The following is a 16664-nucleotide window of genomic DNA, read 5'->3' on the forward strand; positions in this document are numbered from 1 at the left end:
TCAAAGCCACGTTGGACAAATTTGGTTTCGCGGGAACTGTTAAGTCAGCAATAATGGCTCTTTATACCGCTCCATCCGCCCGAGTCAATGCAGCAGGCTTTATCTCCAAATCCTTCACCATAACTAATGGAACAAGACAGGGCTGCCCACTATCCCCGATATTATTTGTTTTACTAATGGAAACAATTGCCCAGAAAATTAGATCCAACCCAGCTATCTCAGGCATAGAACAGGGAGGCCTCAAACATGTAATCAGCATGTTCGCAGACGACGTTGCTTTAATTGTATCAAATCCAACCTCGTCCCTACCCGCCCTTTTACAAGACCTCCAGAGTTTCTCCGTGGCCTCGCTATACAAACTTAATCAAACAAAATCCTTTGTGTTGGGCCTAAATATTTCTCAGCAGTTAAAAACGTCTCTCTTCAAGTCATTCTCGTTCCCTTGGGTGGATGAAGCGGTAACTTATCTGGGCATACAACTAGCCAGACAAGCAACCAATTTGACCTATGACCTAAACTATGTACCTCTACTGGAGGCTATACGGAAAGAATGCTCAGCCATGTCCAACCTTTGGCTGTCCTGGTCAGGACGGATCGCAGCCTTTAAGCAATTTCTCTTACCCAAGATACTTTATGTCTTCCGCACGGTACATGTACTGATCCCCAAATCCTGGTTTACTGGTATAAGGAAATGTGTCAATACTTTAATATGGAAAGGGAAGAAAATTTGCACCTCATTCCAGGTAATGACCCTAGCTAAGACAGTAGGAGGGATGGGTCTCCCTAACCTAGAGTTGTACCACAGGGCCTCACTCCTGGACACCATAAGACATTGGTGGGCCCCGACGTCGCTGAAACCCTGGGTGATCTTTGAATCCCATGTACTAAACAGGGCATTCAGACCTCTCTTAACCAGCATTCTAATGGGAGCAAAAACTCCACTTTCCTCTTACCCAACTATACAAGCTACACTCAAAGCTTGGGAACACTTTGTAAAACACCCTCCCCCCCCAGGAGAATCAATCACCATTAATACCTCAATCTCAGTTCTTGAACACTTTACACAGGATTTAGATCTTAAGATGTGGGAAAAAGCAGGAATAGTCCATCTACACAATCTCTTCGATAATAACCACCTCAAATCCTTCCTCACACTCACCAAACAGTTTCCCTTGATCTACTCCCAACTATTCACATACCATCGAATTTTTCACTTGGTCAAAACAAAGGGCCTAACTACCCCACGTCTACAAGCCAAAATAGCCACCATGTTAAACAGTGAGGGCCTTCCTAAAAGTAGCATGGCGGTTTGGTATAAAACATTGAATACAGCACAAACCTCCCCGCTACAACGCTACTCTGCTGTTTGGGCACAAGACCTGGGTAGCAACATAACTACTGAACAACTACTCCTAGCTAATAGGACCACACTGTTCATTTCCAAATGTAATACACACTGGGAAACCTCAAGGAAAATCCTATTTAGATGGCATTTGACCCCCAGACAAATAGCCGCTTTCTCATCTGACTCCTCCCACCTGTGCTGGAAGTGCAAGGCTGACATTGGTACATATAAACATATGCTATAGGACTGCCCTATAGTAACTCGCCTTTGGTCTAACGTAGAAGCTCTAGTTAGGCGAACTATATGGCATAGATTTACACTCACTCCGAAACTAGTTTTACTCTTCATAGGAGTCAGTGAGCTACCTGAGAAACACAGATACCTCATATGTCACCTTATATTCAGTGCCCAACACTTAATCCTCCTAAATTGGAAATCAACTGAAGAGATATCCTCATCCCATCTTCTAAACAATACTAAACTCAACTTAAATATGGAACTTCTGATCAGAAGTAGGCTAGGTATAAATACAGAACACTACTCTATCCCGACAACATGGTAACATCCGAACAACTCTATTCCCACAAATCACACCACGGGCATTTGACCTGCCTCACTGGCCAGACTACACCCACATGACAAGGGACCACCCTAATTTCAATCATCAGACTACCACATACCACAAGAGAGAGGAGAATAGTTATAGTTATAGTTTTAGGAATAGTTATAGGAATAGTCATAGCCATAGCTATAGCCATAGTTATAGTTAGTAGAGATAAGATGGGACTGGTCCATGAGCATTATTATTAGTATTTTACCTCCTTTGGGACTAGCAGCAATGATATTTCAGGTGAACTTGTTTAATATATATTAATATATATTATAACTTCTGTAATAATCAAGCAGCTACGATGAATATACGAAAGACAGTCCGTATAGCCTTTATCTGTGATGTCGGCCTCGGCCAACTGATGACGTCAGAGACTTATATGAAAGGAGATGTCGTTGGATACCTATAAGGTTGTGTAATTCCAATGTACGGTACTCAAACTGGAGACTATTTCACTGTCTAATTAACAATTTATGCTGTTATATATATTAGCCGTATATGTATATCTGCAATGTGTTCAATAAAAACTTTATTGATGAAAAAAAGTTTAAGAAGGGTACATTAGTTGAAATAGTTACACTACTATCTATGTTACAGCAAGGCCCTAATGACACTTTCTCTTACGGGGCTATGGCCACTGATTGGCTCATGTGGTAAAGCAAGGTGTAAAAACCAAAGTACGCCTAGCAGAGGATGGTTTCGATCCATCGACCTCTGGGTTATGGGCTCAGCACGCTTCCGCTGCGCCACTCTGCTGCTGTACAGCAGATGCTTCGTTGTAGGAAAATGTGAGTGAGACCGCTTAGCCATATTGAAACATGGGCACTCCTTTGCTTACTTCTTTCTGGCCTTTGTCATCATTAAAGGATCATAAAAATATATAGAAATTTGATATATACAGGTTTTGTTTAAAGTGGCATTAAACTTCTTGGAGCAGACTTTTTACCTCCCTCCACAAGACACACATGCATCCACATAAAATTGTTTAGCAACAACTGTGTGCACAGTCTCTGTGGTGCAATCAGTTAGCGCGATCAGCTGTTAACCGAAAGGTTGGTGGTTCAAGGCCAGAGAGAGAAAGAGATGATTCTAGATAGCTATCTGGGGTTCTCTTTGGACAACTGTTGAATGCAAAAGGCAAGGCTGTCCCTGGGTGGGCTTGAAACACCAACCTTTCGGTTAACAGCTGAATGTGCTAACCGATTGTACCACAGAGACTGTGCATGCAGTTGCTGTTGAATTAATTTATGGGGATGTATGTGTGTCTTTTGGAGGGAGGAAGTAAGTCTGCTCCAAGAAGTTTCAGCATGTAGCGTTGGTGGTATAGTGGTGAGTATAGCTGCCTTCTAAGCAGCTGACCTGGGTTCGATTCCTGGCCAATGTATGTGAGGTTGCTTTTGATATCCTATAAATCCCTTGAAGACAAGATCTCTGGAAGACAAGAGAGGAGGAGGAGGAGGGTGGAGGTGGAAGAGAAAAAAAACCCACAAGAACAAGATTAGCTTTCAAAAGAGCTGTTGTGGGGTGCTATTTAGCAATAAGAATCAGCCAGGAGCAAGCTAACAAGCTTACAAGAGCCTAACTAATCTTTCCCTATGAGAGTCTGCCAGCAGCTTTCCCTAATTACTGCAGGGACACGAGTGACTGTAATGGCCGGCGCTGCCTGCCTTATATAAGGGATGGGGTGGCTCCAGGAGATAGTGTAGCCTGATTGGCTACAATGGGCCTGCTGACTGTGATGTAGAGGGTCAAAGTTGACCCTAACGCTGCACTATGGGGGCAAACCGAACTTCCAGGAAAGTTCGCGTTCGCATGCGATCGCGAACCACCCAAAGTTCGCCTGGAACCGTTCGCCGGCGAACCATTCGGGCTATCTCTAACACACAGTATGAATTAGCAAGGCTGTCTATGCAACACAAGTGTCAGTGGGACACACAGAAAAAAAAATAGATCACAAGAACAAGATTAGCTCTCAAAAGAGCTGCTGTGGAGTGCTATTTTAGCAATAAGAAATCAGCAAGGAGCAAGCTAACAAGCCTACAAGAGCCTAACTAATCCTTCCCTATGGGAGAGTCTACAGCAGCTGTCCCTTCTCTAATTAGTGCAGGCACTCGAGCGAGTGTAAGGGGGGGAGTGGCTCTAGGAGGGAGTGTAGCCTGATTGGCTACAATGTGCTGACTGTGATGTAGAGGGTCAAAGTTGACCCTAATGGTGCATTATGGGGGCGAACCAAACTTCCGGAGAAGTTCGGGCCATCTCTATCTGAAACTCCATCATGGTGTCTGAAGAACCAAGAATGAGAAGGGAGGGTGTTGGTGGTGGCTGGTGTGTGTGAACTGGCACCCTCTTTTTTTTTTTTTTAGTTTACCTTGTTTGAGAACGTTATTTTTGAAAAATACATGCATATATAACATATTTGTGTTTTTGACATTTTGAAGATTGAAAAAAAAAACTTACTTCTTATAAAATAAAAAAAAAAAAATTCTGAACGGTAAGGCTGCTTTCACAGTCAGACGTTACAGGTGCACGTTAGTGCAGCCTGTAACGCAGCCCACCGCACAGTAATGAAAAATCAATGAGCTGTTCACAGTGCCTACGTTGCATTACATTGTAACGCAGGACGTCCGTTGAATGTGCTGCATGCTACGGCGTTATGCGCGGCTAAGCCGCGTTAGACTGTGCGCACATGCTCAGTAGTGTTGGAGGATGAGGTCTTCCCTCCTCCTACTCGGCCAGCCACATGGCTAATTAATATTCACTGCACGGTGTGACATACAGTGTTTACTTCCTGGAGCGCCGCTCTGTGCGTCGATTGGCTGGTGGGACCACGTGATGCCGCATGCGTCCATCACGGACGCCAGAGTGAGCTGCACAACGCGGCTCACTCTGACGTCCACATCTAAGAGCACCAGGCATTGCGTTAGGGGCACGTTATGCGACTATAACGTCCCCTAAAACGCAACGTCTTGGTGTGTAAGTAGCCTTAAGACAGCAGGTGTCAGCAGCCAGCCTGGCAGCAGGCCTGCCTACCATTCCTGGTGGTGATGCCACCAATTCCACTGCAGAGCCACGCAGTGGAGGCTTGCAAGCAATGAAATGCAGGTTATCTGAAACTCCATCAAGGTGTTTGAAGAACCAAAAATGAGAAGGGAGGGTGGTGGCTGTGGCTGGTGTGTGTGAACTGGCACCCTCCTTTTTTTTTAGTTTACCTTGTTTGACAAAGTTATTTTTGAAAAATACTTGCATATATAACTTATTTGTGTTTTAGACATTTTGAAAATTGAAAAAAAAAACGTCTAAAATAAAATTCTGCAATATTTTTTTTCTGAAATGTTAAGACAGCAGGTGTCAGCCAGGCTGGCAGCAGGACTGCCTACCGTTCCTGGTGGTGGTGACACCAAATCCACTGCAGAGCCACACAGTGGAGACTTGCAAGCAATGGAACCGTTTCTCGGCCTTTTGGCTAAGACCAAGTGTAGTATCTCTTTTTAGCAGTTTCAGGGGAAGTTAGCCCCAGGGTGATGAATCGGGTTTAGGGGGCACCTTGAACGACTGATCGGGGGAGTAGAGTTGCCTGCGCCGAAGACAAAGGGGGAGGTTACCCTCTGGGGGAACATGGAAAGGGCCCCACTTTTGTGGGGCCCGGGGCCACCCATGCACGTTTTATGGTGGTGGACCACACTGTCACCAACTGGGAACAACCAGCATCATTTTTGCCCATTGCCAACACAAATAGCTTGCTTTGAATAGCCTTCCCCTTTGTTTTTATGTTCTGCCCAGGGATCATACTCTAGATCTCTTCCAAAATTGATTTAGCTTGAAATAATGTTTCATTTAAAAAAAAATTGGGGTGGGGAGAGGGGGTGCGGGAGGGTATAACAATACAAAATAAACAAGACTACAGTTAATGTGTTGAGTCAGAGTATCCCAGTATGCTTACTAAGAGGTGCATACAAACATCAAGAGGAGCTAAGGGTTTAAAAGTGGTGAGACCTACATAAGAGTTCCACCACTTTGTGCATATAGCGAGGGACCAGTAGCGTTTCCACCCAGTACAGGTCGTTCTCCTTTAATCATTTTTATATGGGGGGTCCCTCCCTCAACAGGCAGGACAGCATGAAAGACCCCATTTGAACAAGGATGGATGCCGAGATAGCCAGCTCCTCGTCCTCACTGAGGTCACAAAAGGTGTCCTCATCCCCCCAGCCTCTCAGTGACAGTGTTCTGTCTGGGGGGTATCACACAGACACAGAGTTATGCAATAGTGCAAACACAATACAGTGATTGCAGAGGCCCTGGAGCTCCACCATGCCAACTAGTTATGCGACCATGCAGCCACGTGAGATTAACAGGTCTGTAAGGCCTTTAGGTGTGTCGGTGCTGCATGCACGCTCAACTGAATGGACCACCTTGGGCGTTGTTATTCATAAAAAAAGTATTTTTTTTTAAATGTCAAATGTCATTTACAAAAAAAAAATTAATTAAGTTAGTGCATTATGCTCAAATAAACGGACCAGCTTGACGCTTGTCACGTGTACCAGAGGCCTGGATGGGATGGGAAGTTAATTATAGAACTTATGATGGTAGCAAGCACACTGGCTCACTGTACAACCTATTATTTTCTTTTGTTTTTCTTAAAGCATGTTTGTCAAATTTATCAAAAATGATTTCTAATGTTATTATATTTGTGTGCTGCTTTTATTAGTGCATACCATTGGTGTTTGTGTTTTGCAATCAGTTGCCTTCGCAAAACAGTTGTCCCTAGCTGGGTGTTGGGCTTCCCACGACTCAGTTTCTTTTGACAGAGGTTGCAAATTCTGGTATCAGAGGCACACAAACAAAAAAAATGCCACACTGGTGAGCTTTGGACAGCAGGCATTGAAGGGCGTGTTGGCTGGATGACCCCAAGTGTATCACAAAATGTATTATGTGTGAATAATTCCTCTGACACAGCAAGTGGAGAAGCTGTGTTGCTAGTGGTGGTGTTAAGTTTTTGTGGGGTACCAGAAACAGAGCAGGAGGAGGACAGTGCGTCAAGGAGGTTCTGTGCGGAAGCTGTAGAAGATGTGGTGCGCTGTGTAAGCCAGTCAACCACGTCCTCAGAATTTTGGGGCTTGACGGTACGTGCCCTCGGAACACTGTGTATTCTTCCAGGGCCGCAGGAAATCACAGCAGCACGACCTCGAGGACACTTGCGGGGTGGCCTGCCTCTGCCTGGCATTTTTTTTAATTGGGGTACTGTGCCTGCAACAAGCGAAAAGTATTGCAGTGGAGGTGCCTGCTCTGCAACTAAATATGGCAGCAACAATGTCACTAGTGTACACTGTGCACGGTTATGGTTGTTAGTGGGCTGTGTGGTGTCACACACCGAGCTATGCAACAGTTCAAACACAATACAGTGATAGTAACAAAGTCCCTGGAGCACTAGAGGTAAAACTGTGCTTGTGCTTTTTTTATGTGGCACACAATTCGATATTACTGTAAGTGGGCTAGTGTGTGGCTCTGTGCCAGTGTGCTGTCTGTGTACTAACACACAGACACTGAGAAATGCAGCAACACATCAAGCACAATTTAGTGATAATAACAGAGGCCCTGCAGCAGTTGTGGGAAAACAAAGGTGCTTTTATATGGCACACAATTCGATATCAGAGTAAGTGGGCATGTCTGTGGCTCTGTGCCAGTGTGCTGTCTGTGCACTAACACACAGACACTGAGAATGCTGCGACAATAGTTCAAACACAATACAGTGAGAATAACACAGGCCTTGGAGCACTATTGTGCTTGTAGTGGGCACTGGGCGCAATGGTGGGTGCCTGTGAGCTGTGGAGTGTCGCAAACACACAAAAAAAAAACAGCAGAAGGATGAAGTAGCCCTCAGAAGGGCTGTTTGGGATGAGTAAACTGCTATTAGCCAGTGAGGATCAAAATAAACAAGCCTTAAGGGGCCCATACACTCAACCGATTTCTGGCCGATCGATCAAAATCGATCGATCAACTGGTCGATTGCAAATCGATTGACCAATCGACTGATTTGTGGCCGATTTCGACCAATTACAATCGATTTCAATCGATCTGGCAGGCTGGAAAATCTAGGTTGATCTCTTGAGATTGCTTATCATTTTGCATTGGCCCTAATGGAAATCTGATGGCAAAAAAATGCCATCAGATCGATTTTCAATAGCTTTCAAACTGAAATCTATTAGAAATCTGTTCCTAGTAAAAAATGTTCCAAAACACAACAGATAGATCAGAAACCTATCTGATGATCTATCTGCTGCTAATCTAACGAGTGTATGGCCACCTTAACTAATGCTTTCCCTATCTCCAGCAATTCCTCTTTCTAGTCCAGCCAAAGACAGACTGGAACATGGCGGGTGCTGCAGCATTTTTATAGGGGACGGGGGGGGGGGGGGGGGGGGTCCATGCAGGCTGATTGGCTGCCATATGCCTGCTGATTGTGATGTAAGGGGTCAAAGTGTAGCCCAATGATGTTGTATGGGGTGAAATAGCTCTAAGTGCTTGCCGCTCATGTCGAGCACAAATACCTGATCTTTGCAGAATACTGCTCACCAGCGAACTATTCGGGCCATCTCTACTATGAGACTGTTTTAGGTGACAAATGTGAACATAGCTTAACCCCCTTGCCGTTATGATTCTTTCCGGATTTTAGGGTCTAAAAGTGGTACAATTTTTTTGCACCCTTTCAGACCCTAAGACCTGGAAAAAATCATGCTGCCAGGGAGATCTGCAGCAGTTCCAGCAATCACTCACCTCCCTGGGCTCCCGCGCTGCAGTTATGCCTCCATCCTCCGGGTGGCGCTGCAACTCTAAAGTGAGATTGCCGGCTGTCATCATGACGACAGCCGACGATCTCACCAACAGGAAGCAGAGCCCCGGAGGAGAGGAAGAAGAATGCCAGCCGACGTCGGGATCCCCCCTGTGCGCATTGCTCTGCATACAGCCTCCGGCGGCTACCCCGAGCAGAGGTCGGGATTACCGCTCTTAGCTGCGGTTTTCTGCCCCGACCTTAGCTCGGGATAACCGCCAAGGAGGTTAAAGGTGCCCATAGATATAGCAATGTATGAGCAGATTTGACCAAGAGACAAATCTCCCCTTATTGAATTATATAAGAGAGAGAACTGTCAACTGCCCACACACAACAGGCTTATTCCCAATAAATTTCAGCATGAAATCGATCTGGAATTGGCCCTGTGCACCGCCTCGCCACTGTGCTCCCCTAATGTAATGTCCCCCCAGTGCCAAAGTGTATACATTAGCTCTCCGTAGTAAGGGCGCGCGTGTGTGATGTCACACGTGCGCCCTTACCAGGAAACCACGTGGGGCATGTGTGTATGTGGAAGAAGACTCCTGGAAGCCTGCGGGGGACAAGCGGAGGGTGCGGACAGGTAATGTATACTTTACACGGGGCATGGGGGGACATTACATGCGGAGGATGGTTTCGTCGATCTTCTGGAAATTGCATACCATTAGCTCCGCGCACCCGACCAACCAACTTCGTACCTTAAGTATCTCTGTTGTAAAGGTTGTAAAGAAAAGTAAGATAAGAATCCCTGTTGTTAGGAAGAGATGGCTATATTAACTAAATCAATAGAGAACTAATTTGGGATGTTTAGGAAGTACTAACTGGTGTGTGTAATTATTTCAAGTATCCCTGGACAATTACATATACATTAACAGTGCATCCTAGTTAAGGACAACTGTTTTCCAAACATTCTCTAAGGCATTTACTAACAAAAACTACATTAGTTTTATTTTTATATGATTTATATTTTTAAAATTGTGTCACTATAAAATTACTACAGAAAGCAGATACCCCATAAACCAATAAGTTGTACCCCAACCCTTTCCCCATGAGTTCGGAACGTGCAGGGCCGGCCCACTAATGAGGCGGGGTGAAACATTTGCCTCAGGCGGCAGATCTGGGGGGGGGGCGGCACCCGTCTGTCCATAGATGCTGGGGGCCGCCCGCCGAGCTGGAGGGGTAGCGGGCAGAAAGGGGGTATTGAGCCTGGCGGGGTGGAGGGGGGTCGGACCCCCCCCTCCCTCGCCTGGGTCCCCCGATCTGCGCTCCTCTTCCAGCGTTACGTACGAGCCTGCATATGATGAAGAGACAACGGGCGGGGGAATCACTCACCTCTTCCGCGTTCCATCACGTGCTCCACTGACGTCACTTTCGGCAACGCCGCCCACTGTATTGTAAGTGGACGGCCTTGCAGGAAGTGACGTCAGTGGAGCGCACGATGGAACGCGGAAGAGGTGAGTGATTCCCCCGCCCGTTGCCTTTTCAAATCTTCATCATATGCAGGCTCGTACGTAACGCTGGAGGAGGAGCGCAGATCGGGCGACCCAGGCGAGGGAGGGGGGTCAATACCCCCTTTCTGCCCGCTACCCCTCCAGCTCGTCACCCCCCCCCCCCCTACACAAACACACGGCTGGGGGGGGGGGGGGCGGCGATTTTTTCTAATTTTGCCTCAGGCGGCAAAAAGTCTAGGGCCGGCCCTGGGAACGTGTGCTCTGTCTAGAGCTCTATGTATGTTTAAATGGAGACCAATATCTTAGTAAAACATTTTTAATTTACTACCAAAGACTGGCTTATATATAATGCTTTAGATATTTGTTCTTTGGATTTGGGCATATTACTTCTTTATTATTTATCTTTCCTAACATGGTAGCATTCATAGCAATTTATCACAGTCACCACTTCCAGTTGTATCCTACATGGTTTAGCATTTCAAACTGAAAAAGAAGAAACAAAGTTAATAGAGAGTCTGTTCTTTGAAATGCATTCAGCATTGTAAGGTCCCCTTATAGAGGAGTGACAACAGCCTATCTAACCTGAGGCTGTGGCTCAGATTGCAACTGGCCAATCATTTAATAAAGGACCCGACTCTGAGAAACCCTGGGCTGATGCACAGGGGAGCTGGGAAAAAAGGGCGCATGCCGCTAGTGGACAAAAAGGGCGCCGCCATTCACTCCCATAATAAATAGCGTTTAATGGGCGCCGAGTAGGAAAAAAGGGCGCCGGAGCTAAATAAAGTTTATAAACGGCGCCAGGAGCTAAATAAAGTTTACAAACGGCGCCCGGCGATGTTTAATGATTTATAACTGAACTTGTGGTGATTTACGTTTATAAAATGCACCCGTGCCGAATAACGTTTATGAAAATACTAAACATATTTATCTTATTTAAATAATTAAAACATTATTTAAAGTTTTATCCCTTACTGTTTGTAAAACATTATTATTCACAAAATAAAGCGATCAGTACGTAACGTAAATTGCAAAATATTTTTTGAATCCACAATTAGTAAAACATTATTATCCACATAATAAAGGGGGGTCTTAGGTTTAGGCACCAACAGGGGGGTCTTAGGTTTAGGCACTAATAGGGGGGTCTAGGGGTTAGGGGTAGGTACAGGGAGGGGTACTTAGGCAACAACAGGGGGGGTCTTAGGTTTAGGCACCAACAGGGGGGTCTTAGGTTTAGGCACCAACAGGGGGGTCTTAGGTTTAGGCACCAACAGGGGGGTCTTAGGTTTAGGCACCAACAGGGGGGTCTTAGGTTTAGGCACCAACAGGGGGGTCTTAGGTTTAGGCACCAACAGGGGGGTCTTAGGTTTAGGCACCAACAGGGGGGTCTTAGGTTTAGGCACCAACAGGGGGGTCTTAGGTTTAGGCACCAACAGGGGGGTCTTAGGTTTAGGCACCAACAGGGGGGTCTTAGGTTTAGGCACCAACAGGGGGGTCTTAGGTTTAGGCACCAACAGGGGGGTCTTAGGTTTAGGCACCAACAGGGGAGTCTAGGGGTTAGGGATAGGTACAGGTAGGGTTCTGTGTAAGAGTAGGCTTAGGTATAGTTTTATTAAAATTTTAGTAATAATTACTAATGTATTACAACACTTATTACGAATGTAGTTATATTTCGATCATCTTTATAAACAATATTTTCAGATTTTATTATAAGAACAAACCATAAATGACGGTTATTCACAATAATATACAATTATAACAATTAAACATATATTATTGTTTTTTTTATAAACGTAATTATAAGTTTAACTTTTGAAACAGGGAAGATTAACGTTTTCACAATTTCCGATTTCATAAACATTATTTAATGATTTATAATTTTGTTAAACATTATTTGTAAACGAAATATAGCACACTATATTTATAAACCCTATTAATGATTAATTATTATTTAGAGTTTACACCCCGCGCCCTTTTTGTCCAGGCGCCCTTTTTGTACGTACGCGGCATCTGTGCACAGCATATGGCAACAATTTATTATAGCTTCTGCATTGAGAAACAGGAGTTCCCAGGATAACTGCTTCTCATATATCAAGATGTCTTGCTCACTGTTTCTCATAACATTCAGCCTGGTGTGTTTGTGTGTGAGTATGGCTGTGGGGGGCAAAACACTACCTCATTACACAGTTGTTATTATGAGCTCACAATTGTGTACCGTAATTTGTTTTTACAGCATTTATACCTGGACATGGGAAATAACAACTGTAGGCTATGCAGGATATGTTATTTTACTGATTGTCTAATGTTAAACATGAGCAAGCTTTTTGGATTTTATTTTAAGCAATTAGATTTTTTATATCTATGCAGAAATTAATTCCTGTGCAGATGAAAATAAAGAAGTTTTCATCTGTACAGCAAAAGAAAGTTATAAATCAAAGTGGCACATTTTAGTCATGGATAGACAAAGTGAAAATTAGCAATTATGTTAGAATTTTATTGCTGTCTGTATCCTCATTCATTTTTTTTCTTCTTGTTAGATTGAAAGTGGTCACATCAACAGGAATTAGAAAAAATCCTGCAAACTAGACACAGCAATAAAAAATCTGACTTGTGACCCCTGCACAGTTCCACTCAGATTGAGAGCTGTATTGTATAGGGTAAGGTTCTACAGCCTGACATAGAGCTGTCCAAATGACACTGGAAGTTTAGTTACAGGAAAAAAAGAGCAGAATCATGAGCTTATCATTAGATATTGCTCCTTGTACAATTAGTATGCTGGGGCAGGGAACTTTGTCCATACTTTTTTGATCAGTTCTTAAAAGAAGATGAAACCACAGTTGTTTATGCTTGTTTCTACGGTAGGGCAGGGAGGGGAATCACCCGGGTGGCAGCAGTGTTCAGGGCCCTGCAGAGAGTGCAGTGGGAGCTGTAGTCAACTCACCTTGCCGCAATCTCCATACACTACATGTACTTCCTGGTCCTAAGCATCCCATCTCATGGTAACAGCACCTGCTATGTTGGAGGGGTTGTTATCATGAGACGTCTGGGGATGCTTAGGACCAGAATGTGTGGATTCCAGAGAGGCGAGTTGTCTAACGCTTCTGCTGCACTCTCTGCAGCACCCCCTCCCAAACCCCCTCTCTGGCTACCTAAGGGGGGGCTCTCTAGCTACCTAAGAGGAGGGGCTCTCTGGCTACCCAAAGGGGGGGGGCTCTCTGGCTACCCAAAGGGGGGGAGCTTTCTGGCTACCCAAAGAGGGGGGCTCTCTGGTTACCTAAAGAGGGGGTTATTTCTGGCTACCTACACACTGAGCTCCCTGACTACTTACATGGGGGCAAGGACTCTCTGTTTACCTATACTCTGGGGGGCATCTTATCTTATACTGGGGGAAACTGCATCTGGCTAATTGATACTGGGGGTCCTCTGGCTACCTATACAGGCTGGAGGGGGCTACTTCTGGCTAATTAACACTGGAGTCCACCTCTGGCTAGCTCTATTGGGGGCTGCCTAATGCTGGAGGGCATCTCTGGCTCCAGCATTGCAAAAGTGTGCCGGATCTATAAATTGGAGGAGCGCAATTTATACACCCTCATCCTGGGAGCTCTATTGCCCAGAAACTGCCCTGGTTAAGATGCCCATATATGTTTTGATTTGTGGCATCAATATGCCACAGATTCATAATATCAAAGATCATAATAGTCTAATTTTTGCAAAGTTCAATGCTGCGATGTGGCTGACCGATCATTGTCTGGTGCAAGGTGGCTTTTATAATTTAAGTAGGCCTCGGTTATTTGAACTGAATTAATGAAAAAGGCTTGGTGTTCAGAATTGCCCTTTAAGGGGATTTTCTCTTAGGGAGAAAAGAGACAGTTCAGCAGAACTCGTACTGAACATTCCCAAGGCTGGCAGTTACCAGGAACCTGTTCCTTGGACATGGCCACCGGTCTAACTGCCCCCAACAGTTAAGCCACGGGAACAGTAAACAAAGCCAATATTTACCAAACATGGCATTCTTGGTATGTAGGGTAAGAAGCACTCGGAATATTAATTAAGTAGGAGTGTGTTATTACCCCACGAGGGATCCTAGCCAATGACAGGCGACGAGGTATGGACCGTCCCTGCTCAGATGATGTCACCTTTAACTCTGTAGTGACGAGTATTTAAGGCAGGATATAGGCTGCAGAGCCTTACTTACTTTCTGCCTCCTGCCTCAACCTTTATTGCTAATTCTATTTATGTCGTGTCATATTCTATAACTGCATGTTGTATATAGGTAGTATAGATGTAACGTAGTATAGACATAAGAGGAACCTGGCTGCCAGGACTGGAGCCAAGAGCTGTAACACAAAGACTTACTACGGAATAATCTGCTTGGCTAAAAATGTAACGAACTGTATCTGTATATCTGTTTACTGAATAAACTCCTTAACTCTGAAGACGCTTAAGAAGGTCTATCTCCTATACTGTTTGCTGTGATGAGAGTCGTGTTTGCATCTCTTACTAATGAGTTGCTGGTGCCGGAATAAAGGTGTAGTTTCTTACAGTGGCATTTCACGATAACATATGCACACCAGGTCACACGTAATATGTACCATCCGGACCCATGGTGAGTGTGCAGTGTAGTTTTGGGTTCCCTGTCCGCTGGTGTGCCACTTCCTATGTCTCGTGTCTTCTCTTCACTGCCGCAGGGGCACCTGTATCCTCGTGACCCTGCCGCATGTAGAGCGGAAATAAAGAAAAACATGGAGGAGGCACACCAGTGGACAGGTGAGTCAAAACTACACCTCACTCTAACCACAGGTCCATATTACAGGTGAGACCTGGGGACCCAGCAGGTGGAGGCAGCGGTACAGATTTCCAAAAGATTCAATGCTTAAATCTTTTGAACATGTATGTGCAGATGTGTGGCAGCAATAGGTCCTTCTCTGATCTTAGTTGAACAGAGGTGGATCTATCTAAGGATCGAATCTGCTGCCCCATTTGCCAAGCATTGGCACTTACAGGCATCATTTCTGTGTCTTTAAGGAAGAGATATTAACAATTGCTAAAGATCACATATTATTATTATTATTTTTTATTTATATAGCGCCAACATCTTCCGTGGTGCTGTACATAGTACAAACAAATAATGGGGAACAAATATACATAAGAAATACAAGACACTGTACAGTCATGACATTGAATAGAATTAAAAATACAAATACATACATAGTTGATGTGTAGTTGGTACATGTACATATGTTAAAATTACAGCAGTATGAGAAACACTACCCTGCCCTTGCGAGCTTACAATCTAGAGGGTAGTGGGGAGGAAACAAAAGGGGAAGGAAACACAAGGATTAGTGGGTGAGCCAGTGTGCCTTCAGTGCTGCCTATAGCAAATTATAGGCATGTCTGAACAGGTGTGTTTTCAGAGTACGTTTGAAGGTTTCCAGACTCGTGGCATGACGAACCGGCTGAGGGAGAGAGTGCCAAAGGAAAGGGATAGCCTGTGAGAAGTCTTGGATGCGAAAGTGAGAGGAGGTGACTAGGCTGGAGGACAAAAGGGTCTCCTGTGAGGAATGGAGGGTCCGGGTGGGGAGGTATCTGGAGATTAAAGAGAAAATGTATGGAGGCGATAGCTTGCGTAGAGCTTTGTATGCAAGTGTGAGAAGTTTAAACTGGATCCTTTGGGCAACTGGTAACCAATGGAGGGATTGGCAAAGAGGGGCTGCCTCAGAGGATCTAGAAGAGAGGTGGATGAGACGGGCCGCAGAGTTTAGTAGGGATTGGAGAGGTGCCAGTCTGCTTTTTGGTAGACCACAGAGTAGGGTGTTGCAGTAGTCAAGACGGGAGATGATTAGGGCATGCACAAGCATTTTAGTTGCTTCTTCTGAAAGAAAGGGATGGATTCTGGAAATGTTTTTGAGATGGAAGTAGCAGGAGGTAGTTAAAGTGTTAATATGTGGTTTAAAGGAGAGCTCAGAGTCCAGAGTTACCCCTAGGCAACGAGATTTGGGGGTTGATGCTATTGGGGTGTTATCTACATTGATTCTGACAATGGGAGGTGGAACAGAGAGCGAAGGTGGAAATATCACAATCTCCGATTTTCTCATATTGAGTTTAAGGAAGTGGGATGATATAAATGTAGATACAGCGGATAGACATTCGGGAACTTTTGATAGTAGTGTGGAGAGGTCTGGGGCAGAACAATAAATTTGGGTGTCATCAGCATAGAGGTGATATTGAAACCCAAGAGACCTTATTTTAGAGATGAGCGTAATGACGTAATTACGATTTCGCGAAATTTCGCGTAATTAGTGTAATTACGATTATGGCCGTAAGTACATAATCGTAATGAAGAAGGATTTCGTGAAATTTCGCATAAGCCTTATTATTCGTGTAATTTTCGCATTACAAGGGGTATTACGAAATTAATGCGTATGGCCATGCTCCCAA

The 16664-nt window shown here is 44.7% G+C and overlaps 1 non-coding gene across 1 annotated transcript; it reads left to right on the forward strand.

Moving 5' to 3' along the window:
* Positions 1–3267: 3267 nt before the first annotated feature.
* Positions 3268–3339, forward strand: TRNAR-UCU (transfer RNA arginine (anticodon UCU)). Its single transcript has one exon. It is a non-coding gene; the product is annotated as a tRNA-Arg (tRNA).
* Positions 3340–16664: the final 13325 nt, after the last annotated feature.

The sequence above is a fragment of the Hyperolius riggenbachi genome, chromosome 4 (genome assembly GCF_040937935.1).
Source record: "Hyperolius riggenbachi isolate aHypRig1 chromosome 4, aHypRig1.pri, whole genome shotgun sequence".
Lineage (NCBI taxonomy): Eukaryota > Metazoa > Chordata > Amphibia > Anura > Hyperoliidae > Hyperolius > Hyperolius riggenbachi.